The sequence below is a fragment of the Neofelis nebulosa genome, chromosome 7 (genome assembly GCF_028018385.1).
Source record: "Neofelis nebulosa isolate mNeoNeb1 chromosome 7, mNeoNeb1.pri, whole genome shotgun sequence".
NCBI classification, from domain to species: domain Eukaryota; kingdom Metazoa; phylum Chordata; class Mammalia; order Carnivora; family Felidae; genus Neofelis; species Neofelis nebulosa.
Genome location: NC_080788.1, coordinates 7,304,911 through 7,331,438, shown reverse-complemented (window position 1 = coordinate 7,331,438; position 26,528 = coordinate 7,304,911). Strand labels below are relative to the sequence as shown.

The 26,528-nt window shown below is 52.9% G+C and overlaps 1 long non-coding RNA gene across 2 annotated transcripts in view; it reads right to left on the bottom strand.

The window, feature by feature from the left end:
- The window catches only part of LOC131516048 (uncharacterized), a 139,423-nt gene that overhangs the window by 33,084 nt on the left and 79,811 nt on the right, over positions 1-26,528 (bottom strand). For both annotated transcript variants that reach the window (XR_009263825.1, XR_009263826.1), the window contains exon 2: positions 4,342-4,447. This is a non-coding gene — a long non-coding RNA (uncharacterized LOC131516048). The remainder of the gene's footprint in view (positions 1-4,341; positions 4,448-26,528) is intronic.

Here is a 26,528-nt window from a genome sequence, read left to right as displayed (position 1 = left end):
GTGAAAAGAGGCTGTTTTGGTTACCCGATGGAGTTGCCACGGAGACCACGTTTCTCCCCCTCCATCCACCTTCGGGAAGTCAGATCATCAGAGGGTTTCCCACCTACCCATCCCCAGACTTGAATTTAATGGCTCCAATCTTGGGTCAGGCAAATCCATCATCCTTGAAGAGATCTTGAAGACAGACGGACAAAAGCTCTGTTTTCTGGACAGCTGGGCAAATTGAATTTGGCCATATAATTTTGGCTTGGAGGTTTATTGCTTATTTGTTTGTTTGTTTAATTATTTAATGATTTTTCATGGAATTTCTCCATTTGGGTCCAGTCTTCCTGAGACCTCCTAAGCTATTTATTTGGAAAAGAAAAAGTCTTTTTTTTTTTTTTTTTTTGTAAAGACAGAGAGGAGAGCGGTTTATAGTCATTTCAGCTGGAAGGCCAAAACCGCCGAATACAGAAATGTGTTTCGAGGACACCAGCCAGGAATGAGATGAACCACAACCAGGACCAGAGGGCAGTTTCTAAATTGACAAAGCAAGGAGCTTTCTCTGTACTCCGGTGCTAAATTCTCTAGAATCCTGGGGTCTCCACACTGAAAGAGACCTCACGAGCCACCTAGTACAACCACCCGATCTATGGCAGGCAATCTGCTTTCCTTCATCCTGGGCTGATGGCATCCATTCTCCACCTTACTGGGCAGTCAATTCTGTGTTCATCTACTTTGGATGAGAAAAATCTTCTGAAGTTCTTACATGGAGCCGAAAACGGCCTCCCTGTAACCAACTTTGCATCCCAGGGGCAGGTCTGTTTTCAGGAGGCCCCTGCAGGGGAAAAACTACAAACTCTCGTCCAAGTTGGCTTGGACAATACCCTTAGTAACAACCCTTCAAGTATTCTCAGCAGCTATGATGTTTCCCTCCCTTCTGGCTTGTTCCTCCAGTTCTTTTAATGACTCTTCACTTCATGGTCATTTCCAGACACTTCACCATCCTGGCCACTTGCCTCTGGATGCTTTCCAAGTTGTCAGCATCCCCTCTGCACTGGGGCTGGGGCCTGGACGTGGTGCTTCCTGATTCTGTGTTGACGGCTGATGGATGTAGGGACAAGCCCAGGCTTGAAGTTACAAGGCCACATGCAGACATCACACCAGAAACTGGCCACGGGACACATCCTGTCCTGTCATCAGGATAATCCTCGATCGGCCGGCAACACGATGGCACGTTGTCTACCATGAGAACTACGTGCCGCGTAGCCTTGAATGTGTCTCTGGAGGATCAAAGTATGGTTGGAAGTGACTGGCTTTTTCATTCAGTGAATACTTAGCGTTTATCTGCTAAGAGCTTATATTTCTGGTCATGGAAATGAGGCTTTGGAGCTGTGACAATAAATGGCACAGTCTCTACCCTCAAGGAGATTAAATAATCTACAAAAGCCTAATTGGCCCAGATGGGCCAGCCCTAAGCAACTTTGGAAGAACACTGTTTGTGACAAAAAATATATATGTATAGTCATAGATGATTGGACATGGAAGGAGCCTCAGGAAGCTTGGATTCATATCCTCTGTTTGGAGATGTACAAACTGAGCCTCAGAACCTGTTCATCCACCTCGCCATCCATCCACCCATTCACTCAACAGAGGTATTTACTGAACGGCCACCATATGCAAGGTAACATGTTTGCGGGGAGTCCAGTGCAAATGGCAATAGCAGATAAGACGTGGTAAGTGACATCGCTGGTCATGGGATACGAGCTCCAGCTGAAAGATCTGAGAAAATCCACTTGGCTGGATCAGAGGCAGGATCAGAAAGCAGATCTTCTGACACCTGGCACTGGGCTTTTCCCAACGCACCGTGATACCGCTCGTTAATGACTAGATGGTACATGACAGAGCACGTGCTCTATTTGGGGGAACTCTGTCCTGATGGAATCCTATGTGGACATCGCAGGCAGTATTTCTGTAACTGGTGAATGTGCCGGCTGTACAGAAATAATGTTTCACCTCTGCAAAGCACGATGCAGAAGCCAGAGGCATTCCTGTCTGTCTTCCAGGAGCACAGACAATCCGTCCTTAGCTCTTGCCAAAGGTCTACTAAAATTTTCTCCCAGGAGCCACCAAAGAGAAAATCCAACTTGCTTTCCTGCTCTTTGAGCTCCACGAGATTGGATGTTATTGATTTTCTTAAAACGTTCTCCTTCCTTGGTTCCCGGGGTGCGTCTCTCTCCGCCACCCCCTTGCCGACTGTTGCTTATTGGTCCCTCAACCACGAACATCTTCAGGAATGTCACCTTACACACTGTGGCTGCTCAATAAATAACTTGCTGGGCGTGTCTGGGGGGCTCAGGTGGTTGAGCTCAGGTCTCGATCAGGCCAGCTGAGGACTTCAGCTCAGGTCACGATCTCACGGTTCGTGGGTTCAGGCCCTGTATCGGGCTCTGCACTGACAGCCTGGAGCCTGCTTTGGATTCTGTGTCTCCCTCTCTGACTCTCTGCCGCTCCCCTGCTTGTGTGTGCACGTGCGCACTCTCTCTGTCTCAAAAATAAGGAAATAAGCATTTAAAAAGAATGAATGAATGAATGAATGAATGAATGACTAACTAGTTGAGTGGATGAGTGCATGGGTGGCTAGGTGGATGAAAGACAAGTTCCACAGCTCAGTTTGCCCATCTGTAAACCAGCGGGTATGAACTCGAGCTTCCTTCATGGTCTTCTCACCTCAGTGTCTCCCCTTGAGGACCCACCCACTCACAGAACCTCTGCTGTCACCTCTATGTCCGAAATTTCCAAATCGACAAGGGCCCCTTATTCCACTTGGCTCTGCTTCCCTTGCTCCAAACTCAGTAGGTCTCGAATCATGTCACCCTTTCCAGACCCTACTCTCCTCCACGCCAAACCTGCGCGTCCTTTCCACAACCCCAACCAGCATCCGTTCCTCTAAGTCCGTGCGGCTCAGAACACTGAGATAAAGTTTTGCTTTCCCCTCTCACTGTAGGTCTTAGACATCTACAGAACATCGTTAGGGATTCCTTCCTTACGCTCGGTTAATTTTATCCATCCATCTATCCATGAATCCATCCTTCGTCCTTCAAGAACACTCCAGCCTACTCTGGGATGACTAGGTCAAGTTCTGGGGAAGCCAGGGCCCTGTTCCCCAAGCCCGGGGTGACGTCACACCTCGCTACGACTGCTGGCACACTCATCCACCAGGCGTCTAGGCTCGGCCCAACCTGGGTGATCCCGGCCTCTCAAAGGCCCCCACCTTCCTTTCACCCTTGAGTACAAGATCAAGCCCAAGAGCATGTGCCAGGCCACCCTACCCACAGAGGTGATTTGCTCGACAGCAAATGGCCCTCTTGCTCCTCTGTGAGGGAGGCCTCTCTCCCCTGAGATTGGGCCATAACCCGAAATCAGACCTTACTACAGGATAGGCAGTTGGGAGCAAAAGGCTCCCCAGGGCTGAGCAGGGCCCCTTCCCATGCAGCCCAGCCCCAATGCCTTCCCTCCTCTGCTTCCTCTCTCCACTACCCACCTCTGCTCCAAATGCCAGCATTGAGCCCTCCTCCATGGCTCTTTTCCAAGAGGAGAAGGGATGAGGAGGGCTGTATATTAGCCAAACATCCTTAACCTCCCCAGGAGCATGGATGCAAATGGCCAGGGGAAAACCCCTTTCAAGCCGTGTTGGGGCACGTGGAGCTGTCATGTGCTCCCAGCTGCTCGTGACCCTCCCCGCGCTCACGTAAAGATTTTCCATCTGATCCCAGTTACATGTGCATCCAGATTCCAAGGCTTACAGAAAATCGGAGCTGAGAGGGCCCTCGGACACCAACCGATGTAATCCTCTGCTGTGCAGATGAGAAAACCACAGCTTGGTGAATTCCCGAGGTCACTTAGTGAGGCAGGGACAGGACTGGAACTAGAAGGCAGAGGGCCGGCCCAGTGGGCGGGATGGTGACAATGAGCTACCCATGGTAGCTGGGGGCTCTAGTTTCTGCCCCTCAAATTCGGGGTCACACAGGTTTGGCTAGTGGAGCCAGGCAGACAGTGTGAATACAGAATAGTAGAGAACCGGGTGGGGGCCCTGAGCAGAGGTGGGGAGCGCGTCCAGTGACAGGCAGCCCATGCTTGACCTGAGAGCCTGGCACAACGGGAGAGGCCAGGAACAGCCCAGCAAGGACTTGAACTTCGTGTTCCCTACCAAGGGCCCGATCATCTGGGGAGCCAGCCAATTTGGAGGAAGGACCCCCTTCCTGGCCTCTCTGCCTACTGGCAGGATGCCTGGCCAGGACGCAGCTCCTACCACCCAATGTTCCCACCACTGCCGGAGACACAGGCACCCTGCCCGCTCACCTCACCCCTCGTGTCCAGACGTGCTCAAGATGCGGGCTCCCTCTGCCAAGGGCCCTCAGGTCCAGAAAATCTAGGTCCGTGTTCAGGGACTGAGGCTCCCAGTGTACTAAAAAAACAGAGAAATGCCAGAACAGGGTTACAAAAATCGAGGTGTGTTCAAAACATTTCCTGTGAACAAATTAATACTCTACACACACGCACACTCCCCAAATATAATGCAACATGGCTGTGCTATTCACAAAATCATCACAGAAGTGAGTTATACGCAAATTCAGAACATGCATTTGAAGCTGTACGGTGAAGGTCTCCTTCGGCCAATCTCTGGGGCTGGGTGTGAAACCTCCCTCCAAGGTAACATCTCAGGTAGAAACGTGAAGTCCTTCCAGAATGTGGGACAGGGACCAAACAGCTCTCTGGAGTCCCAGCGCCGCCCCCTCGGTCGGCTCCGCCTCTGAGAAGCACAGCCCTGGGGGGGGGGGGGGTGGGTTCCACCTCCAGGCGAAGAGGGGTGCCTCCCAGCCCCCACGTACACACCCAGCCCCGAGCCCCTACCTCAGACAGAGAGAGGGAAAGCGGGCAGCCCCCAGGGACAACGCAGGAGTGGAGGGCTGCCGTGGGCAGTCAGTCCTGACTGAATGGGGCCTTTTTTCTGTCACACCACCCAGGAGGGGGACGTAATCCCTCCCCAGCCACACAGAGCCTTCTCAATCCTGGTGGCACAGTGCACCGTTCACACAGCTCAGGAAACAAAATAAATATATTCTCCCTCAAAGACCCCACAATGGGGCTTTTTCATGGCAGAGAACCAAGAACAGCCCCCTCCCCTCCACATGGCTGAGGGGCTGTCCTCCTGAGCCCTTGCCCAACCCTTCCCGAGACTCAGGGGCCACCTGCCCTGGTCACGGCCTGGTATGGACAGTGGCCCTGTGGGTAGGTGCCGAGCAGAGCCCGTAAGTGTCTGCAGAAAGGACGGAGGCAAGAGAGGAACCTAACATTTACGGATTTCCTACTGTGTGTCACAGAGACGCAGCGAGGACACTCTTTCTTGATGGATTAAAGCACCAGCAGATTACGTTCCTCAGGACTGAAGACGTGGGCACTTACTTAGGGTTACTCTTGAGACTCTCGGTGGGCCATGCAAAGCTCCAACCATGGTGAAGGGGGGCCCTTTATCACACCAAGCCCAGAACTGTCCTGTGTCCCCATGTCTTTAGGGAGGCTTACTTTCAGGGGGATGTCAATCAGCCCTGGGAAGACTTCCCCTGTAATCTGCCCTATTCCCTGGCCACAGCCAAACCAAATCAACACGCCTACCTCGGCTCTCTGACACACCCACCCGCCAAGCCCCTCTTTCTGGAACTCCCTCTTTTCTTTCTACTTTCCTTTCTCTAAGATCATGGGAAGCCATGATAATAAACAGATAATACCCAGCAAGTGTTTACTCTGGCCCAAACACCTCTGAACTCAAGCATCACCTCTTACAGGAAGCCTTCCCTGACTTCACCTAGCTTTGCGACCATCTGTCCAAGGGCCTCTCCCCATCTGGGTGGGAGGGCCTAGAGGTTACAGCCTTGCCCCACCCCCCACCTCTGAGTGCCCAGGGCCTTTCCTAGAGATGACCCTAGGGCTTGGGTGAACGCTTCCACCAAGTACAGGTGCCTGCAGAACACCTTGAACTGGTGCAAGTTCTGACTCAGTGTCATCGTGACCGTCTAGGAGTCCGCATCCCAGCTGTGAGGCCTGGGCATGTCATTTAACCATCTAAGCTTTATTTTTTCTTTGTTTTTGGCTTTCGTTAGCTTTTATTTTTTTAATTATATTAATTTAATTTTTTTTGAGAGAGAGTGAGCAAGAGGGAGAGGGGTGGAGGGAGAGGGAGAGAGAATCTGAAGCAAGATCCATGCCCGGCACCGAGCCTGACTCAGGGCTCCATCCACGACCCTGTGATCAAGGCCTGAGCTGAAATCAAGAGTCGGATGCTCAACCGACTGAGCCACCCAGGCACCCCTGTTTTTTTGTTAGCTATTAATTTCAGTGGCAACAAGCTGGGTTAATCACACCCTTTAGTTGAAGGTATATTATCATCATCAGTTAATGCAAAGTGCTCAATCTATCGACATGAAACAAATTGCACATAAAGTGTGCAATTTGATGAGCTTTCGCAGGTGTACACATCTGAGAAACCAGCCCCTTAATCAAGACAATGCACAAGTCTGTCACCTCCCCAAAATTTCCTTGAGCCCTTTGGTAGTCCCTGCCTACCACCTCTCCCCTCTCCCTACCCTCTGCTTTCTGGATGCAACCACTCATCTGCTTTCTGTCATTATAGACTAGTTTGCATTTTCTAGGAGTTTATACAAGTGCATTGTTGTGTATATCGGTGTTTTTTTCCCTCTTTAATTGTAGAGTCGTATTCCATTGTCTGGTTAGAGCATAATCTGTTCATCCATTTATCTATTGATGGATATTTGGGTTGTTTCCAGTTTGGAGCTATTACAAACAAACCTCCAGGAACATGCATATTGAAATCTTGGTGTAGACATATGCTTTTATTTCTTGAAGTAGGATGGTTGGATCGTGTTTTATCTTTCTCCTTCATTCCCAATCTTTACTCTCACACTCCTTTAAGCATCCACTCGGATGTTTACCATATGCCCTTAAGTATGCACATATTCTCATAAAATATGCAGAGTTATTGTGTGTGTTTGTGTGGGGGGTGTTAACTTACATGCACAGTACTATGCTGGAAATCTAGTTCTGTTTCTTGTTTCAGTTGATTCTATTTTTTGAGATCTACGTATGCACATTCTGCAGTCAGAAGTTCATTGCTTCTAACTGCTGTTCAGCATCCCACACCTGCTGTGTGTCCCATCACCTGACAGAGCCCTCCCTTTGATGAACACCAAGGTTGAGTTCAGAGCAGCATTCCCATAAATAACGCCCCAGTGACCATGTTGTCCCTCTGACCCCCTTGCCAACCTGCACAAACACGAAGAGTGGCTCTCTGAGTCCCAAGGTGTGCAACTTACATGGTATCACCAAGGGTGGCCGACTTGACCGCTCCCCCTTTGCCTGAGCCAGCTAATTACACGCCCTCCAGTCACGCGCCAACCCCCAGCCACCCCACATCCTGGCTGGCACTTGGTACTGTCCACTTTGCTAATCTTTGTCATTCTAACGGGTGTCGCCTGATAGGGTGTTTCGGTATATATTTCTCTAACTACTAATGAGATTGGGCGTCTTTTCAAATATTTGCTAGCGCTTAGCACTTCTCTTTCTGCGAATGACCAATTTACACTCTTTGGCCATAAAACATTTGTACTTCCTAACTTTCCCTTGTGGATTGGCAGGAGCTCTCTGTTTTGTTTGAATTGAGATATAACGTACATAAATTGAAGCGAGAGATCTTCAGTGTGGGGTTTGCTCTGTTTTACACATGCTTACACTAGTGTAACGCCTGCTCAGATCAAGATTTAGAGCATTTCTAGCCCCCACAAAGGCTCTCTGTGTTCCCACAGTCAGTAACTTCTCTTTTTATTAAAAAAAATTTTTTTTTCGAAGATTATTTTTGAGAGAGAGAGAGAGAGAGAGAGAGAGAGAGACCAAGCAGGGAAGGGGCAGAGAGAGAGGGAGGCACAAAATACAAAGTAGGCTCCAGGCTCTGAGCTGTCAGCACAGAGCCCGATTCGGGGTTCGAACTCACAGACCACGAGATCATGACCTGAGCCATAGGTGGCCACCCAACCAACTGAGCCACCCAGGCGCCCCAGTCAGTAACTTCTTAACGTAACCACTATTCTGATCTCTGTCCCTTTAGATCAGCTTTCCTGTCCTAAAACTTCATATGGATGGGGTCATACAGTATGTTCCCCTTCGTGTCTGGCTTTTTTCACTCCATATTATCTGTGAGGTCCACCTAGGCTGTGTTTGCAACACTAGGGCATTCTTTTTCATTGATGCACAATACTCTACTATGTGCCTACACCCCCATTTATGTATTTCTTCGTTGATGAACATTTGGGTTGTCTGAGTTTGGGGCTAGGATACATGGATAAAGCTTCTATGACCATGAACATGACTGAACATGTCTTTCGGTGGATGGAAGCCCTCAGTGCAGTTGGGAGTGGAGCTGTTGCATCATGGGGATTTTGCAGGCTTAGCTCTAACGGGCACTGGCCAAACATTTTTCTAAAGTGTTTGCAGCGTGTTGTACCAGCAGCGTATGAGAATTCCGGTTGCTCGTCTCTGCCAATACTTGACATTTTCAGTTTTTGAAATTGTAGCCGTGCTGGTAGGTTTTGTAAGCGATCTGTGTATTCTAAGAGATTTACCTCTTTAGGGTTTTACATAAATGCAAATGTAAATTTCACTCATCTATTCTCTTTGTCTACCCTGTATGGTATCTGTCTCCTCCTGATCTTAACAGACCTGGCAAACAATGGGTGCTGAATTCATGCTACTATGCATTTCTGTCTCCACCACCAGAGGGGTGCTCTTCCATGGCAAGGACTGGATTTTAATTTGTGTTAGGGCCTGGCCCAGAGCCAGCAAGGAGTTTTTCAGTAAAGTTTGTTGACTGAATAAAGGCCAGAGCCTCCTAGGATCCGAGCGCGGGAATGAGGGGCTGTGGCAACGAAGTGGGATGGGGGGAGGCATTTCTCTGCAGGAGGCCAACAGGTGTCCAGTGGGTAGGGGAAGGCCCCTCCTCCAGGCATCTAGTCCTGGACCCAGAGAGCAGGGGCAGGGGTGAGTGGGAGGGTCAGGCAGTGAGAAGCAGCAGCTCTTTCTCTTGAGCACTGGCCTGCCTCTGTGCTGTCCCTGTTTTCCAGCTGCTCTGAGGGAAGGGAGATAGGGAAGAGTAGAGGGGGAACGGGAGATTGGGGGGTGGGAAGGGCAGGGGGAGGGGGGGAGGAGGAAGATATGGGGAGGGGGTAAGGAGGAGGGAGGCGGGGAGGAGGTACTGGGAGGAGGACAGGGAGGAGAGGGAGGAGAGGGAGGAGAGGGAGGAGGGGGGAGGAGAGGGAGGAGGGGGGAGGAGAGGGAGGAGGGGGAGGAGGAGGCGGTGACTGACGCTAGTCCCGCCCCCACGCCCGCCGGCGCCTCCCCCGGGTTCCCACTGCCCTGGGCGGGCGCCGCCGGCAGCAGAGCGGAGGCGCCTCGCCGCCCCGCCGCCTCGCCACCTGGCGGCCCCAGGGGCCGCCTTCCCCGCCGCCGCCGCCGCCGCCGCCGCCGCCGCCCTCGGAGCGGTCCGCAGGCCCGGCTGGGCAGCCACAGGGGCGCCCGCCGCCTTGGGCATCACCCTCCCCTGGCAAACGGCACTTCTCAGCCAGAGGGGTCGCCAGTCCCGCACCAAACACTTTACAGCCTCGCAATTAGAGTCGGTCCACCCCTCCCTCCACCCGCCGGAGCCTGGGGACCAAGGCGGGGAAGCAGTTGGCCCAAGGTCACAGGATGAATTAAGAACAGAGTCAGCTCTGGGCTCTAACTGCAAATCCGTGGCCTCCCTTGTCTCTGATCCCTGTCCAGCGCGCAGACAATTCACTCCGCTGTGCTTCCCAGACCCCGCTTGACTCTGCAGACTCTAGTCCTTCTGCTGGAGTCGGGGACTCGCTCCTGTGCATCACCGGGAGGCTGGCCACAGCCCCTCGAGGGTCCTCTGCCTGTGTCTGGCTCTAACATCTCATTCTCCAACCAGCAGCCAAAGCTGTCTTTTAAGATAAGAGATCCCGTCAGGGGCGCCTGGGTGGCTCACTAGGTTGAACGACAGACTCTGAATTTGCTCAGGTCATCATCTCTCAGCTGGTGGGGCCGAGCCCCACGTCAGGCTCTGTGCTAACAGCGCGCTTGGGATTCTTTCTCTCCCGCTCTCTCTGCCACTCCCCTGCGCATGCTCTCATTCTCTCAAAATAAATAAATAAACGTTAAAAAAATACAACAGAGATCTGATCTCCATACACCCTGTTTAAAAGCCCCAGTACAGCCTGTACAGCCAGCCACTCGGCCACAGGCCCCTGCATTTGCCCCCCCTCCACCCACTGAACCCAGGACCCTGTCTTGTCCTCCAACTTGTCAAATTCACCCCAAGGCCTTTGTATCGATTGTTCCCTCTCCCCCAAGCACTCCTTCCCTAGGGGCTCTTAATCAGGGGGTCTATGGGTTGAGCTGGCTTTCTATTTAATCATTTCCCTGTGTAACCCTGTGTGTATTATGCTATGCGTTTAAAAACATCACTTTGGGAAGGGCTCCATAGGCTTCACTAAACTGCCCCGGTGCCTGTGGCACAGGAGAGTTTAGGAACCCCTAGAGTTGGCATGACTGGCCCTTCCTTGTCATTCATGCCCCAGCTCAATGTCACCTCCTGGTGGGGGCCAATGGGGGCTTCCCTGGTCCCATCAGCTAAAGCTGCTCCGCTTCTCATGTAGTCACTGCCTGGCACAGTGGCCCTCAAAGTGGGGTCCTGGACCAGCAGCATTAGTGTCACTTGGGAACTTGTTCAAAATGCGTGTTCTGATCTACTGAGTCAGAAACTCTGGAGGTAGGGCCCAGCGCTCGGTTTTAACAATCCCTCCAGGTGATGCTGACGTTGGGATGCTCAAGTGGGAAAAAAGTGCTGGGCTAGCATTTTATCCCTGTGCTGTCTCAGCCATCACCAGCCAGAGGAGGGAAGCTGGAACCCCCGGGCCTAGAAAGGGGAAGGGCTGTGGAGGCAGAGGTGGAGGGGAGAGGGCTGAACCCTAACGTGGAGCTGCATTAAGACAAAGCCCCCAGAGGGCCGGGCTGTGTCACAGAAGGGGCCCAGTGAGATTTCAGTGGGGGTGGGGCTCGAAGAGCCCTGTCGGTTAGCCCGGGTCAGCAATGGAGTTGGAGAGAAGGGGGCCCACTTCTTCACATATCACACGTGGAAGGAAAGGAGTTGCATTCCCCTGGACACTCGTATCTCTGGCCTGGTCTGAACATTAACCAGTGTCTCTGAGGTCCTATTTGGAACCGGTCACAGTCACTCCCAACTCCTACCAGCCTGGTCTCCTGGCCTCTGCCCCATTGCCCACAGGAAGTCTCAGGGCAATCCCAGGGCCCTCCCATCCTGAGCTGTTTCCGCTGCATTTTCCAGGAGGACCAGATGTTCCTGCAACCTGAGCCTGAGCCCATTCTCCAGACTGGAGAGCTGGGTTCCTGTCGCCAGTCCCCGGGAGCCGCCTCATGTGGTCTGGAGAATGCCTAGGTCCGGCCTGCAGCCCCTGGCTTTGATGGAGTTGTGAAGGGGAACTTAGGGCCTGTTGGTCACTGGTCTCTGGCTTCTGTGCAGTTCCCAGGCCCCCGGCGTGGGGGTGGGAGGAACGGGACACTTTTAATTGACTTCCTCAATCTGATGATAGAGTATTGAGTATCAATAGACCGCAGGCAAGCTATTTTCATCCATGATTTCAGACGGGAGCAGAAGCCCAGGCTGCCACCGCGATCCTGCCACACCACCTCGGGGGATGAGCTCACCCCCGTCTGCTAGCACAGCAGCATTTGCTGTGGCCAGGCAGTCTGATTCAGGATCTCCCAGGGAAAGTTCTAGGAAGGGGTGGAGGGGTATAAGCAGTTACAGCAGTGTGCCTGAACTGGAGCCTGCCAGAGACCAGCCCGGAGTCAGCAGGCCTGGCCACGCTCCTGCAGCTCAGCCTCTTCCCAGCTGGGGAACACGGAGCAGGTGACTTGACCGATCCATGCCTCAGTTTCCTTGCCTTCAAGAGGAGGTTGAAGGAAATGACAATATCGGCTCTGGAATTCTACAAGGAGGCCCGGGTGCTCGTCTTCCCCTGTCTCATCTTAGAGTCCTGAGCCTTGACTTTGTGTGCTGGGCTCAAGAAAAGAATCAGCAACTTGATAACATTCCTAGGTCGTGGGCACAGGATTAGAGACGTCATCTCCAAAGTGTTGAGAGCACCTCACAGGCTTGTCTACACTCTGGGTCTAGTGTGAACAAGCACAGATTGAAGGTGGAGACACGTCCAGGATGCTGTGGATACTTCTTGTCTTCACAACTCCCTGCCAGACCTCTACCTGAGACCTGTCATTCGGCCTTGTCCTATCTGACCTACGTGCCACCCCTCTCCTCGCAGACTAGGAGTTCAAGGGCAGGGAGGGGATCCCATCTCCTTCGTGTCTATGGGACCCAGTGGGGGCTCAATGAGCAGTCACGGAACAAACGAATGAGTGAGTGAACGGGTGGGTGGACGGATGCATGGATGAATGAATGAAAGAAACCCACGTGAGGCATGCTTGTTTGATACCCTGTGTGTATGTGTGCATTGTTGCTAGGTGGGGAAGAGGACAGGATTAGTCACAGCCCAACCAGGAGGGGGCTCGATGGCTCTACCTGGAAACCTTCCCTCTCAGTCGTGGTCTGCAGACTCAAGACCAGGGAGAAGCTTTCCTCCATGAGAAAAACCATAGAATCATGGAATGTTGGCTACAAGCAAAAACCACAGGTCACTTCATCCACACCCCTCCAATGGGGAAATGAAGGCCCAGACAGGTTCAGTTCCTGCCTCTACACTGAGCTCATCATGGAAACTGTTGTTTTTCCATGAAAAAGGAGCCGGGGGGGTAGGGGAGAAGGGGCAAGGGGGAGGAGTCAGTATTGAACAGACCCACTGTTAATCACAGAGAAAGCCTGTGTCTTCCCAGGGGCCTGACCAGCCCCGGGCAGGGGGCTCCCAGAGTAAAGGGGGCTTGCCAAGCTCCAGGGCTACCAGCTCGCCTGGGCTGGGCCATCGGGCATTATGTAACCAAGCCAGAGGCTCCAAGAAACACCTAAGCTGGCCTGGTGTTCATCTTGGACCGCGGTTTCCAGCTATTTCCTATAGAGGGAGGTTTTGCTGAGCACAGGGTTTTCTGCATTTTCCATCCGTTTGCTATTAAAGAAAAGCAGGAGACAAAATATCAAATCCTTCCCTGAGGTTGCCAGAAATCTCCCAGTTTTGAAGAAGGAAGAGCTTAAGTTCTGTCCCGTGGTCCCTGGACGCCTGACACATCTGAGGCAGAGTAGGAGTTGCTCCCAAGGTGGAACCGGCTCAAACCGGCAGCTCCCCAGGGGGCCTGGCAGGGATGGGGGCTCAGCCCCCGTGCTGGGGCTGGGCTGCCGCCTGGGCACGCACTTCGCCAGGAGGAGAGGTGGGGAGAGGATGGGCAGCAGAAGCTCAGAAGCTTCCAGAGCCCTGGAGGAAAGAGCTCTAGTTAGAAGGCTTGAGTCAGCGTTAGGGTGGTTGATACAAGGCCCTACTAAAAGTCCAGTTGCACCAAAAAAGTCATCATTAAAATTCTCATCTCAGTCTTTTTATTTTTTATTTTTTTTAATTTTTTTTTTTCAACTTTTTTATTTATTTTTGGGACAGAGAGAGACATAGCATGAACGGGGAAGGGTCAGAGAGAGAGGGAGACACAGAATCGGAAACGGGCTCCAGGCTCTGGGCCATCAGCCCAGCCCAGAGCCTGACGCGGGGCTCGAACTCACGGACCGCGAGATCGTGACCTGGCTGAAGTCGGACGCTTAACCGACTGTGCCACCCAGGCACCCCTCTCATCTCAGTCTTAATGCCATGTGTCCACGACGCCCCACATGGGGAAGAAGGACAGACAGACGTCTTTAATACATCCCTGTGCGGAGAGCACCTTGGGAAGCCAGAGAAGCTCTGGCAGGGGTGGAGGATGGGTCAGGAAAGGTCTGGAGCACAGAACCTTCACAGGAGGGCAAACCTGGGGACGTCAGCTCTCGGGTACCACAAGATGGGTGTAAGGGGTCTGCCTGGACCCCCACCCAAGGATGGGAGCAGAAGGACCTCATGGGGATGTGCCTACACTCTGGCTCCAGAGTGAGCATAAGTGCAGGAGGCGGAGCTATGTCCAGAATGTCCTCACATCTGTCCCTCCTGAGTCCGCCCCCAGGCCCCCGGGCCACTCCCCTGCACCCGTGGGAGGCAGTACAGAAAGTCTGATGACCGAGTCAACCACCTGCCATCAGGCTCAGCACCGCCCCTTTAATCTGTGCGATGCAAGCAGCGGCTGCCTTCTCTCTCTGCCTCTGTGACTTCATCTGTGAAATGGAAATAACAGCAGCATCTCCATGAAGGGGTGAGGGTGGCGGAAGTGAGGGTTGAGATAGAGCAGCCAAGCGAACACGGGAGCACGTCAAGTGCTCGATCAATGTTAGCTGTCAGGAAACTAACCGATGTTTGAGCAGCTGAACAAGGACAGCTCTGGGGCATTTCCGTCTGCAGGCGGCATGTGGGGCCCCAGTAGTGGGGCGAGGCAGGGCACTACAGGAGTGGGTGAGGAAAGAGCCCTGCCCCTAGGGGTTCAGAGTAAAGCATGCCTAATGGAAGGACAGCTGCTGGAAGGGGGGAGGCGGGAGGGAGAGTGCAGGAAACGCTGCCTGGAGGGGGCTCCGGTTTCCCAGGGGGTTCCTGGGCTCTGTGACCACAGGAACTGTGTCAGACCAGGCAGCATCACCCCATCATCCCAGGCCAGGTGCTCCTACGGGACCCCCATGGAGGAGAACCAAGTGGACGAACCTCGAACCTCGGGGGGATCTGGATGATGGGAGGATCTGGCTGAAATGTCCCCTCCCTCTTCTGGGTGACTTCCCAGAGCTTTGTGGGAGCTCACGAAGCACTGTGTCCCCAAAGCACCTTCATCATTAAGCTTCTACACAGCATGCCCCACGGTCCACGGGGTGCTGAGTCCCCTGAGGGCAGAGGCTCTGTCATCCCCGTACTGGCTCGGCCTCTTGGCACATCAGCACAGCAGAGGCACACAGACAAGATTTTGGGGGGCGGGGAGGCACCTGGGTGGCTCAGTGGGTTAAGCATCCGACTCTTGATTCTGGCTCAGGTCACGATCTGATCTCACAGTTGGTGAGATCGAGCCCCATGTTGGGCACTGCGCTGGCAGCACGGAGCCTGCTTGGTATTTTCCCTCCCTCTCTCTCTCCCCCTCCCTCACTCACTCTCGAGCTCTCTCTCAAAATAAATAAATGTTTAAAAAAAAAAAAAAAAAAGAGCATTTTGCGGTGAGACCTGGGTTTGAGTCCTGGCTCACGGCTCAACCAAATGAGTGCTTGAACAAGTCTCGGTACTTAATAGACTTAATACAGTGCAACTCCTATGAGCCCTTCACTTCTTCATCTAGTGGTTCATTCATTCGTTCGGTTCGTACTACTGAGTGCTTACTGTGTGCAAACTCCTGGTGGTGCTCACATTAAGGATAGAGCAGAGACAACAAACAACAGACATAATCAATAAATAAAGTATATGGTTAAGTTAGGGCAAGACGAGTACCATAGAGATAAAAAACAGTGGCAAAGGATAAAGGGGATGGGGTGCTGAGGGCGGGGGCAGGGACGAGGGCAAGGCGGAGCATGAGATGTTTTTGCATATAAAGCATCTGACGTGATGGTTAAGAGAACGGATTCTAGAGCCAGAGTTGGGTTTAAATTTTTTTTTAACACTTATTCATTTTTGAAAGACAGAGAGAGACAGAGCATGAGCAGGGGAGGGGCAGAGAGACAGAGAGACACAGAATCCGAAGCAGGTTCCAGGCTCCGAGCTGTCAGCACAGAGCCCGACGCGGGGCTTGAATTCACGAACCGCAAGATCATGACCTGAGCCGAAGTCGGACGCTTGACCAACTGAGCCACCCAGGTGCCTAGTCCAGTCTTGGGTTTAAATCCTAGCATGTGCTAGGTGTGAGACAGTGGGTAAGTCACTTAACCTCTCTGTGCCTCGGTTTCCTCATCTGCAAAATGGGGGTGATAATGATAGCAGCTACCATCAGGGGATTATTACAAAAACTGAGGTAATACACATCAAGCGCTTGGCACAGTACTAACACATTGTGAAGGCTGTATGAGCATCGGACAGAAGCAACCAGAAGCACCAGCTAAATGTCAGTGTTACAACCGACAATCCTGGGACTCGCCTTATTTCCCTGGGCCCCCTTAGGCGGTGGGCATGGGAAAGGGTAGGCAAGGTGGCCCTCAGCAACTTCAGCTCAGGATCCAGTTGGAACCCCCTTCCTCTTGGCCGTGCAGAGTGGGACAAGCCCACCAGCTCTGGACGAAGCTGGTCTGGGATTGAATCGCGTCTCTACCGTGGCCTGGCTGCGGGACCTTGGGCAGGTCCCAGGACCTCCGCAAGCCTTGGTCCCTCTTCTCTAAGGTGGGAATAATAATTGATTGTTTGCCAAGCCCCAGGCACTGTTCTAACTTCTTTGCAAACATCACCTCATTCCATCCTTGTCACGACCTTCTGAGTTGGTTCTTTCGTTATTCTCTCATACGGGTGAAGAAACTGAGGCACAGACAGGTAAGAAGCTTGCCTGGTCTGGTGTAGCCAGGATTTAAACACCTATCTGCCTGACCCCAGAGCTCACCCATCCCTGGCTATAATGCCACCCAGGATGGGTGCATAAGACACACATGCCAGGCTCAGCGTCTCAACTGGCACTGTCCCTGCCATCACCAGTTCCGTCCCCATGCGTGGCCAGAGGGAAGGTGGGTAGTTTGGGCCCTGGGCCATTTTGTTGTCATCTGCACTTTATTTTTTAATTTTTAATTTTGTTAATGTTTATTTATTTTTGAGAGAGAGAGAGACAGAATGCGAGCGGGGGAGAGCAGAGAGAGGAAGACACAGAATCGGAAGCAGGCTCTGAGCTGTCAGCACAGAGCCCGTCGCGGGACTCGAACCCACGAACCATGAGATCATGACCTGAGCCGAAGGCGGATGCTTCACCGACTGAGCCACCCACGCGCCCCTCATTTGCACTTTCAGTTCTTTCCGCCAGGTGGAGAGTGATCATCTTGGGCTCCAAGTCTGCAGGTGGCCTGTATTTCACACCCTGTGCCCACCCTGCATGCCACTCCCCCAAAACAATCCTGGTCTCTGCTACTTGGTGTCATCAAAACAGTTAAATTTTAGGGGCGCCTGGGTGGCTCAGTCGGTGAAGCGTCCGACTTCGGCTCAGGTCACGATCTCGCGGTTCGTGAGTTCGAGCCCCGTGTTGGGCTCTGGGGCTGACAGCTCAGAGCCTATGAGCCTGCTTCGGATTCTGTGTCTCCCTTTCTGTGCTCCTCCCCAGCTTGCACTGTCTGTCTGTCTCTCTGTCTCTCAAAAACAAATAAAAAAAACATTAAAAAAAAATAAATTTTAAACATCCATATTTGGTCGGAACGCAGACCTCTCAGAGAAACCATGTTTCAGAAAGAAACAGCAACAAAAGACCGAATAGCCTAGGCTATTTGTTTTTAACAAAAAGACCCAGAAGAGACTAAAATGTCTGGGGATGGGTGGGCGTGGGGGGTTACTTTGGGTCACTAGGGAAGCGGAGTCACTCTTCAGAGAGGATCCCAGAGGGCCACGTGGACAATCAGCAATAGACCTACCTGTGCTTATTCCAGTGTGCGGGTCTTTAAATAGAGCCCCGGGGCATTTTTGTCAATGTGGGACAAGGTGTCCCTTCGGCAGGCTGTTTATGGGACTGGGTAGTTCCGGCCTTGGCTCCAATTCTCATGCTCCTTCTGCCCGCTTTCCTTAAACAAACTCAAGAAGCAACGGTCAGCCTGGGAGCGAGGCTTGCGTAAGAGCGCACAGAGAGGTGGCCGTGGCACAAGGGACCTTTCGAGGCTCCCTGGCAAGGACTTCCCTCTGGGGCCTCTGAAGGGTACCGGAGCAGCTGCAGGGGACGGCGGGGGGCGGGGGGGGGGCAGGAGGAGGACCCAAGGAAAAGCCTGGCCCCCTTGGTCCCTGAGTGCCCTGCCCTTCAGAGGCTCACCTTGTTCCTTGACCCCTAACACAGTGCACTTTCTGCTGTGGGGACATGGGGTCCCTGTAGAAGGCTGTGATGAGTCCGGCCCTGCCAGGCAGGGGACAGGGAGGTGTCTATTTGTTCAGCCCTGTCCCATCCGTTCAGTCACTCACGGTGTGTGAGGCGTTGTTTCTATAGTCACAGTCACGGTGGCTCCATCTATGGGACGTGTACCGCCTACCCAGCCACGCGCTAAGCACCCCACGTGTGTTCTTTCTTCAATCCCCACAGCTCTGAGTGGGATTAGCCTCACTTTATTATCCCCATTGCAGAGATGAGCAAACACACTCAGGGAGGCCAAGTTCCTGCCGTCGGTCAAGGGCAGGCTGGGGCTCTGACCCAGGTGTGCTCGATTCTGAGGCACATGACCTTCACCGCCAAGCGCTCCCACTTTGCCGATGCAGGAGGCACAGACCCTGCCCTCCAGGAGCTCAGCCTGGTGGGCAAGGGAAGCGAGAAAACAGACCGTTACAGAAAAGCTTTAGGGAATACCGGCCCAGGTGAGAAGGGGCCCCTAAGTCTAGCCCAAAGAGAGCCAGTAGGTTATAAAGAACTTAGAAGAGATCTTTGAGGTCAGTCTTTTAAGAAAAAGGTAAAAGACAGGGGCGCCTGGGTGGCTCAGTCAGTTAAGCCTCTGACTCTTGATTTCAGCTCTGGTCACGATCTCATGGTCGGTGAGATTGAGCCCCGCGTCAGGCTCTTTGCTGACAGCGCAGAGCCTGCTTGGGATTCCCTCTCTCCTGTCTCTGCCCCTCTCCTGCTCTCCCTCTCTCTCTCTCTCAAAATAAATGAATAAACATTTAAAATAAATAAATAATTTAAAAAGGTAAAAGCCAAATGGAGGAAGATTTGTTCCCCCACCTAAACTGAAAGACTTCTGGGACAGGAGGAGGGGTATGTGTGTGTGCACTTACGTGCGTGAGCCTGCAAAGTGTGTGTGTGTGTGTGTGTTGAGTCTGAGGGTTGATAGAGGGGACAATGAGGCAACGCTTGACACTAGAGGCTCACGAGCCTTCAGTAGATATTGGGGTCTTGCCATCGGTATCATCAACCACTGACCTTGGTCATTCCACAGTCACACATATTCACTGAGACCCTCTGTTCGTGAGAGCCTTCTGTGTCAGTAGAGCCTCGGGGCTGTCAAAGCACGTTGAGTCCCCACCACGATGCGGCCTAGACAAGTTGTTTTTCGGATCGGGAAACTGAGGCTCAGTGCTATTAAGACCCTTGTCAAGGTGCACGTCACTGTCAAAGCTACTAGGACTCAAAAGCTTCGAGGACGGGGACTTAAAGACTATCTGTGTGAGCCAGCCAGCCAGTTGGTGACTCCTCTCCAGACATCTGTCCAAAGCGATTGCCGTAGCTTTTGTTTGAGTGCGTTTAAAAGGAGATGATGCCCCGTGTTCCAAAGCACATCATCTGTCCTCAGAGAAACTTCACAATTACCAGCAAGTTCTTCCTTCTTTTGAGTGTAACTCTGTCCCTATCACCCCAGTTCCCTCTGGGGGGCATATGCAGTGGCACCTCTCTCTTCCAGAGGCCAGCCCTCTGGAAATTCGGAAAAGACCCCCAAGTCTCAGCCAGGAGGCCTCCGACACACAGGGAGGCTGCCCACTGAGGCTCTTGTCCCACTGCCCTGGCATCAGGCCAGTCTGTGCCTGATTCTAGCACTCAGCAGGGGTGGCAGGGTGGGGAGACAGTGGGTGCAGACCCCAGAGCCTCTGCCTAGTGACCAGCCCTCAGGGCTTCTGCCCAACCAGGTCCACAAACTTGCTCCGGCCCCGTGGGGTCCTCCACCCTTGTGCCGACTTTGTCTGTCGAGAATTCTGTCCTCTCTTTCACGGAGCTGGAGAGACAGTAGCGAGGAGGCAGCAAAATGCCCTACTGTTCGTGCCTGCGACCCGCAGGCATGAATCTCTCCCAGGACGCGTGGCCCCCTGACTCACCCGGGGCCCGCCCTGGGTAAACGTCCCGTGCTGCGCTGTCCTTTCAGGGCGTACATTTCCATGAGGCCCAGGTTTGGTTCCCAGAACAGCAGTAGAGGAAGGACCCACACATTCCCCCAGCCCCCCTCGCTCAGCCGGTGTTGACAGAAGGACCACATGACCCGGGAGTGAGTAACGCAGGGGCCTGGACAGAGCGGGAGGGGGACCAGGAGCAGGAGGGCAGGGGCCGCGGCTGCCCATCACCTGGGACAAAGCCTGGCATTGTCCACACGCCCCTTCCCCAGCTGCCCCCTGCGGGGCTGCGGGAGGCTTCCAACCTAAGCCCGAGTTGTTGGGGTGAGTCCTCCTCACCCCCCCACCCCTACCATAAGGGCCCATCCTCAGGGAAACGGTTCCTGCTTGGGCTCAGAAGGCAGCAGGTTAAGAATACCAGGCCCTGGCACTTTCCTTCCCTCCATCCCTCACCCACCTCCTTGGACGGAGCCTGGCAGCGGAGGGAGGCCTCTGCATCTGGAATCTTCCAGCCCTCCTGTTCCCTTGGCTGGGTATATTTGTCTTGGCCGCCTTCACCTGGGCTTTTTACAACAGATTTTCTTTCCTTTGCTGCCCCCCTCCCACCCCCACCCCAGCAGCTGGCCTCACGGTGCACAGAGCGAGGCTTGTTTTCGAGGGGCCACAGAACCCCACTCTGAGCAGCAGCCCACCCGTGTCTGAGCCCCCAGCTGCCAGTTCCCTCGAGGGCTGCGGAGAGCAGCCCTGGACAGAGTGGCAGAGGCAGGGCCTGGGATCAGAGCGCTGGGAAGGGGGGCACGGGGAGGCCCGCGTTAGCAGCAGGGGTGGGAGGAGAGAGACCAACCCACAGCTGGCACAAGGCAGCCTTACAGAGACTTGCTGGAGAAGATCAGGGATCGGATGGAGAGAGTCCCAAAACCAGGTGGAGAGAAGGAGAAGGGAGAGCCTGAGCCGGTCTAGGGGGGGACCCTAGGAAGAGGGGGACCTGCATTGGAGTCCCCACCTGCCCCTTATTATCTGTCAGTTTGGGGCCCCTGCCCCCTGCTCCTATTCTGTAACGTAGAAATGATAATATTTTACTTGCTCTAAGGTAAGGAACTGGACTTCTTGAGGTACTTTCCAGTTTGAAAACCTATGACTTAATAGTTGGGTTGTTTTTTTTTTAATGCCAATAAAAGGTTATTTGTGTGCAAACAGAACGTTGACATAACAAGACGGGCCTCAGGTGGGGGAGGGGAGGAGTTTTCTGCCCGGTGACGTCCAGATCCGGCGGTAGGGATGAAATCCGTTCTAAATCACAGCCAGTCCTCCTCAGGGGGGTGGTTTCTGAATAGAGGGGCCTTTATGGTTCCCTCTCCACGGCCCCTCCTGGGGCAGACTTTCCCCTTGAAGCCCCCAGCCTTGGCCCAGTGTCTCCCCCCACCCCACCCCCGCCCCTGACTCCCTGCTCTGCTAAGGCCCCCCTGCCCCTGACCTTGCCCATGGCCAGCTGGCCTGCAGAGCAGGCTTGGCACCCAGTGCAGGGCTCCTCTGCTCCGAGGGCAACTCGGGGCATGGGCTGCAGGCATGCACCTTCACGGGTGCCCGTGCCTGGTTCGGGAAGCCTGGAGCTGGCTGAAAGTTCCTGTCCGCTCTGTCTCCCATGCCACGGAAGGATGGACAGACAGCCTCTCAGCCTCGAGGCCCACCCTCCCCCCACACACCTTGGGGTGCTCTCCTGGTCCCAGAATCCTCTCCCAGAGGTGTTTGCCCACACCACATCCCCATGGGACCAGGGGGTCACCCTCTCTTATCTCCAGTTGTATCTCTGCGGGTCCTTCTCTGTGCAGGTCCCTGGTCCTCGCTGTGGCCTCTGGCTCAAAGTGTTGACATCCCAGTGGTTGTCCCCACAGCCTCATGGCTGCCGGCCCTGGCACACCCCAAAGAATCCCGGCTCCTTGCCACCACCCAGTCTGCACCCCACACCTTCATCCCACACCGTGCCCCTCTCCGCTCGGTCAGTTCTAACGGACTTTGTTCCTTGCCGCTTACTTGATCTGTAGGCAATTCTCGTCATTCTCAGTAATGTTCTATAAAATCGCCTTGAACTGTGAATTGGCAAACACAGAACTGTCATTCTTAGGAGAGAACAGGGTCAGTTCCCACCAGGTTCTCTGGTCACAACATCATCATCAACCCATCAGTACGCAACTTTGTCTTACACGCGGGTCCGTTTAAGGACGTCTTATTTAACAGATGCCATTGGTTCATCAACACGGAACCTCGACTCCCACCTGAACCAAGCTTATCTGACCTGTATTTCTTCCACGAGGCCCATCACACCAGCCAGCACTTCAGGACTTCGCTCGCGGGCCATTTTAAACAGTGAAATCAGGGGTACGTGGGTGGCTCACTGGACTAAGCATCCGACTCTGGCTCAGGTCATGATCTCATGGTTCGTGGGCTCAAGCCCTGTGTGGGGCTCTGTGCTGACAGCTCAGAGCCCAGAGCCTGCTTTGGATTCTGTGTCTCCCTCTCTCTCTTCCCCTCCCCAGTGTGTAATCACTCTCTCTCAAAAATAAATAAACATTAAAAAAAAAAAACAACCCAGTGAAATCATCCACAAAAAGCACAAACTTGTAAAAAAAAAAAAAACGTGGCACTAAATAGACCACGAAAAGGACACTTGTTGACGGTGTGGAAGCAGAAAAAAGCAGGCAGCATGTTGCCTCTTGCAAGCCAGGGGGGCAATTCAAAGTTGTCACTGATCTGTGCACGTCTACAAATGACTGTGTCACAGTCAGTGGGTTTTGGATTGCAAATAAATCTTAGCAAGTAGGCAAAATCACAAAGACGTGATCGACGAGGATTGACTGCCTGCCTCTTGCTCTCCCCATCCTTCCTCCTTTCCTTCACCAAATCCTGGATCTTCTCTGCCATGTCCCACCTTTGTCCACTCTGCCCCTGCATAGACACTTCCTTACTTGTTCACAGAGCAAATATTTATTGAGCACCAAGTACATATACCAGGCACGGTGGTAAGGACTTTGGGGCTCCAGACAATGGACGGGAGTCTAGGTCAAGGGCTGGCGTACTTTTTGTGTAAAGGGTCGAAAAGCAGGCTGTATGGTCTCTGCCACAACTACCTAACTCCGCCAGGATAGCCCCAAAGCTGCCACAGATGATATGTAGGTGAATGAGCTGTTAATCCAATCAGGTGGTGGGTGGTAGTCTGTCCACCGACCCCAGGTCTAGAAGAGTCCTGACTCCTTACCACAGCTCTTTCCCCCGGGCTCCTCACTCTCCACTCCCTGATCATCATCCATTTGCACCTAGCTCCCCTGGAAATCCTACCCTAAAACTGCCTGGGACCCAAGGGCAGGGATCACGATTGTCCTGCTCCCTGGCACGTCAGGGTCTAGCACAGCAGGGGATCCATCAATTTGCTGCAATGACAAATAAATACATAAATCAACATCCCATATTTATGACTGTGCCCATTGGACCCAACTTTTGGCCCCAATACTCTTTAAAAAATATGTCGAGACAACTCCATGATCATACTTAAAGGTAGAGACCTCGAGGCCCTTTCTGGACGCAGCCCCTAAAATTGCAAGTGCTTCTTCAGGGATGAGGTGTCCCCCAGGCTCCCATCTGGACATTTTCCTCAGGCAAGGGTCCAGAAGGGCATACAGCCTAGACAATGAAAGGCAACTCTTCTTCCGTCTTTCTTCCTCCTCCTTATTCCTTTCTTTCCTCTCCCGGTTTCTCCTTGCCTTTCTCTCCACCGGGAAAGCTGGCTGGCCAGGTGGCTGCTGAGGGTTGCCTCTGGTCTAGGGTTTTTGGAAGTAGGGTAGAGGAAGTCCCTGACTCTGGGCTGTGTTGGCCAGTTCTTCCTCACCCATGATGGGTGTCCCAGTGGGCATAACATTCCCCTGCACTAGGCTGGAGACCCCCTGGGACTGTGTCTCTTGGAGTCTTCACAAAGCTGCAGGCAGCTGGGTTCAGATCCAGAGAAAGACCAGCCCTCCAACAGAAGGTCTGTCACCAACACAAAGCAACAACTCCCCAGGAAAGGGAGTTGGGCCAAGCGAGTAGAGAAGAAAATAAATTCCCAGCCCCCCTGCCCTCGAATCCCACAGCACAGATTTGCCCGGAAGCCCCGTGGCCCGGACCCCGTGAATGTGTACGTACACACGCGCGCACACACGTACAAACCCGGCCTCGTGGTCCACAGGGCGGAAAAGAAATCTCAGGTTGGTGTAGAATGTCTTCTCAATGTGTCAGTTCTATCTATAAAGTCTCCGCCCAATGGGGAAAGATTGAGCAAATCTGGGACATGAATCCTGGGCCTCGGAGGGTGACGGGAACTGTGGGCGTGTGTGAAGGTGAGTCATCTCTCACACTTGCTCACGAGCCTTCTATAGGTCCGTACAAAATGTAGCCTCACACCACCCTTCAAGACCGGGCTCTATAAGGGGAGCCCCGAGGGGACTGGCCCCGTACAACACAGAGCACAGAAACCCTAAAAGATAGAGAAGAGAGGAGAGGAGCACCATAGCGAGCTCTGAGCGAGCGCCCTCCACACCTGCACCCGTGGAAGTAGGCTCCCATATGAATGTGGCCAGAGAAGGCAAGGAGAACTCACAGGGATGCTGTGTGGTCCAGACCCTCCCAGAACAGGAAGGCCCTACTATTCGAAGGACCGCGTGAATGCTAAGGTCTATAACAAGCAAATGTTTGAGAAATGGAAGCCCTTTCCCTCTCTCTCTGCCCCTCCCCTGTTCATGCTCTGTCTCTCTCTGTCCCCAAAATAAATAAAAAACATTGAAAAAAAAAATTAAAAAAAAAAAAAAAAAAAGAAATGGAAGCCCTGGATGGGGCGCAGAGTGGCAGGGGATAAAGACTCGGGCAGCCCTGAGTCAGGCAGACACGGCTGTCTGGCCTGGGCCTATCCAAGCTCCAAACTCTTCATCCGTACCATGGGCTAACACCAGCACCTCTCACCCCAGGCCCATTGGATTAGTTAGATGATGTTTGCCCAGTGCTTGGCATGTAGAAAATCCACAAAACCTCCGCAGCCACAACGACACAGATGATAAGGGTGATGCCGGAGTTCTCTTAGCTCTTGGGAGCAAAGGCATACGTTACTCCGAGCTTCCACGTCTGCAGCCCCTGTCTTGTGGTTGTGTCATCTACGAAATGAGATGGCTTGGCCAAACGAGTCCCAAGATTGCTGCAAGAGCCCAAGTCTTAGGACGCTGGGACTTGTCGCATTCTAGGACTCCACGGAAAATAGCCGATGCCCTGATATGGTCCTGCTCGGAACAGGAATGGGAAAAGCCCAGCTGAGACACAAACCGGTAACATTACTCTGGTGGCTTATGTCCTCCCTTGGCCTTTGCAGCCAGGGTAACTGTGCAAAGAATAAAAGCAGCAGTGCCTGGCAACCAGCCCACCCAGTCAACACACTCCCGCCCTTCTGTGAATGTGGTGACCCACTTTTCTGACATGATCACCACGCATTCATTTTGCCTCATGTAAATGGAACCAAACGGTACAGAGTCTTTTGTCTCTGTCTTCCTTTCCTCAATGTGTTTCTGAGATTCATCTATGTCGTCGTGCCTATCCACAGTTCATTCTTCTTATTGCTGAGAAGTAGTCCGTTGTGCGGATATACCACGATTTGTTTATTCATTCATGGCCATTTGGGTCGTTTTCCGTTAGGGGTTATTACGAATAAAGCTGCTACGCTTTACAACAAAAGCCCCATTGGTGTCCGTGGGAGAAAACTGTCCTGAAATAAAGGATACTGGAGCAGCTGGATATCTATTTGGGAGAAAAGTAACCTTTACGTCTAGTTTACACATCACACAAAAATTGACACAAGGTGGACAGGGCTAAAGTAGGGAGGTAAAACACTTTTCTACGAGAAAACATAGGAGAATATTTTCATGACCTTGGGAAGAGCAAGCATGTTTTAAACAGGACATAAAAGGCATTACCCATTAAATAAAAAATAAAAAGAAAGTGGGCTTCATTAAAATTAATAACCTTTTCTGGGGCGCCTGGGTGGCGCCGTCGGTTAAGCGTCCGACTTCAGCCAGGTCACGATCTCGCGGTCCGTGAGTTCGAGCCCCGCGTCGGGCTCCGGGCCGATGGCGCGGAGCCTGGAGCCTGTTTCCGATTCTGCGTCTCCCTCTCTCTCTGCCCCTCCCCCGTTCATGCTCTGTCTCTCTCTGTCCCCCCCAAAAAAATAAATAAAAAATTAATAACCTTTTCATCAAAAGACATCATTAAGGGGGCACGTGGGTGGCTCAGTCGGTTAAACATCTGACTCTTGATTTTGGCTCAGGTCATGATCTCATGATTTGTGAGATCAAGCCCTGCATCGGGCTCCGA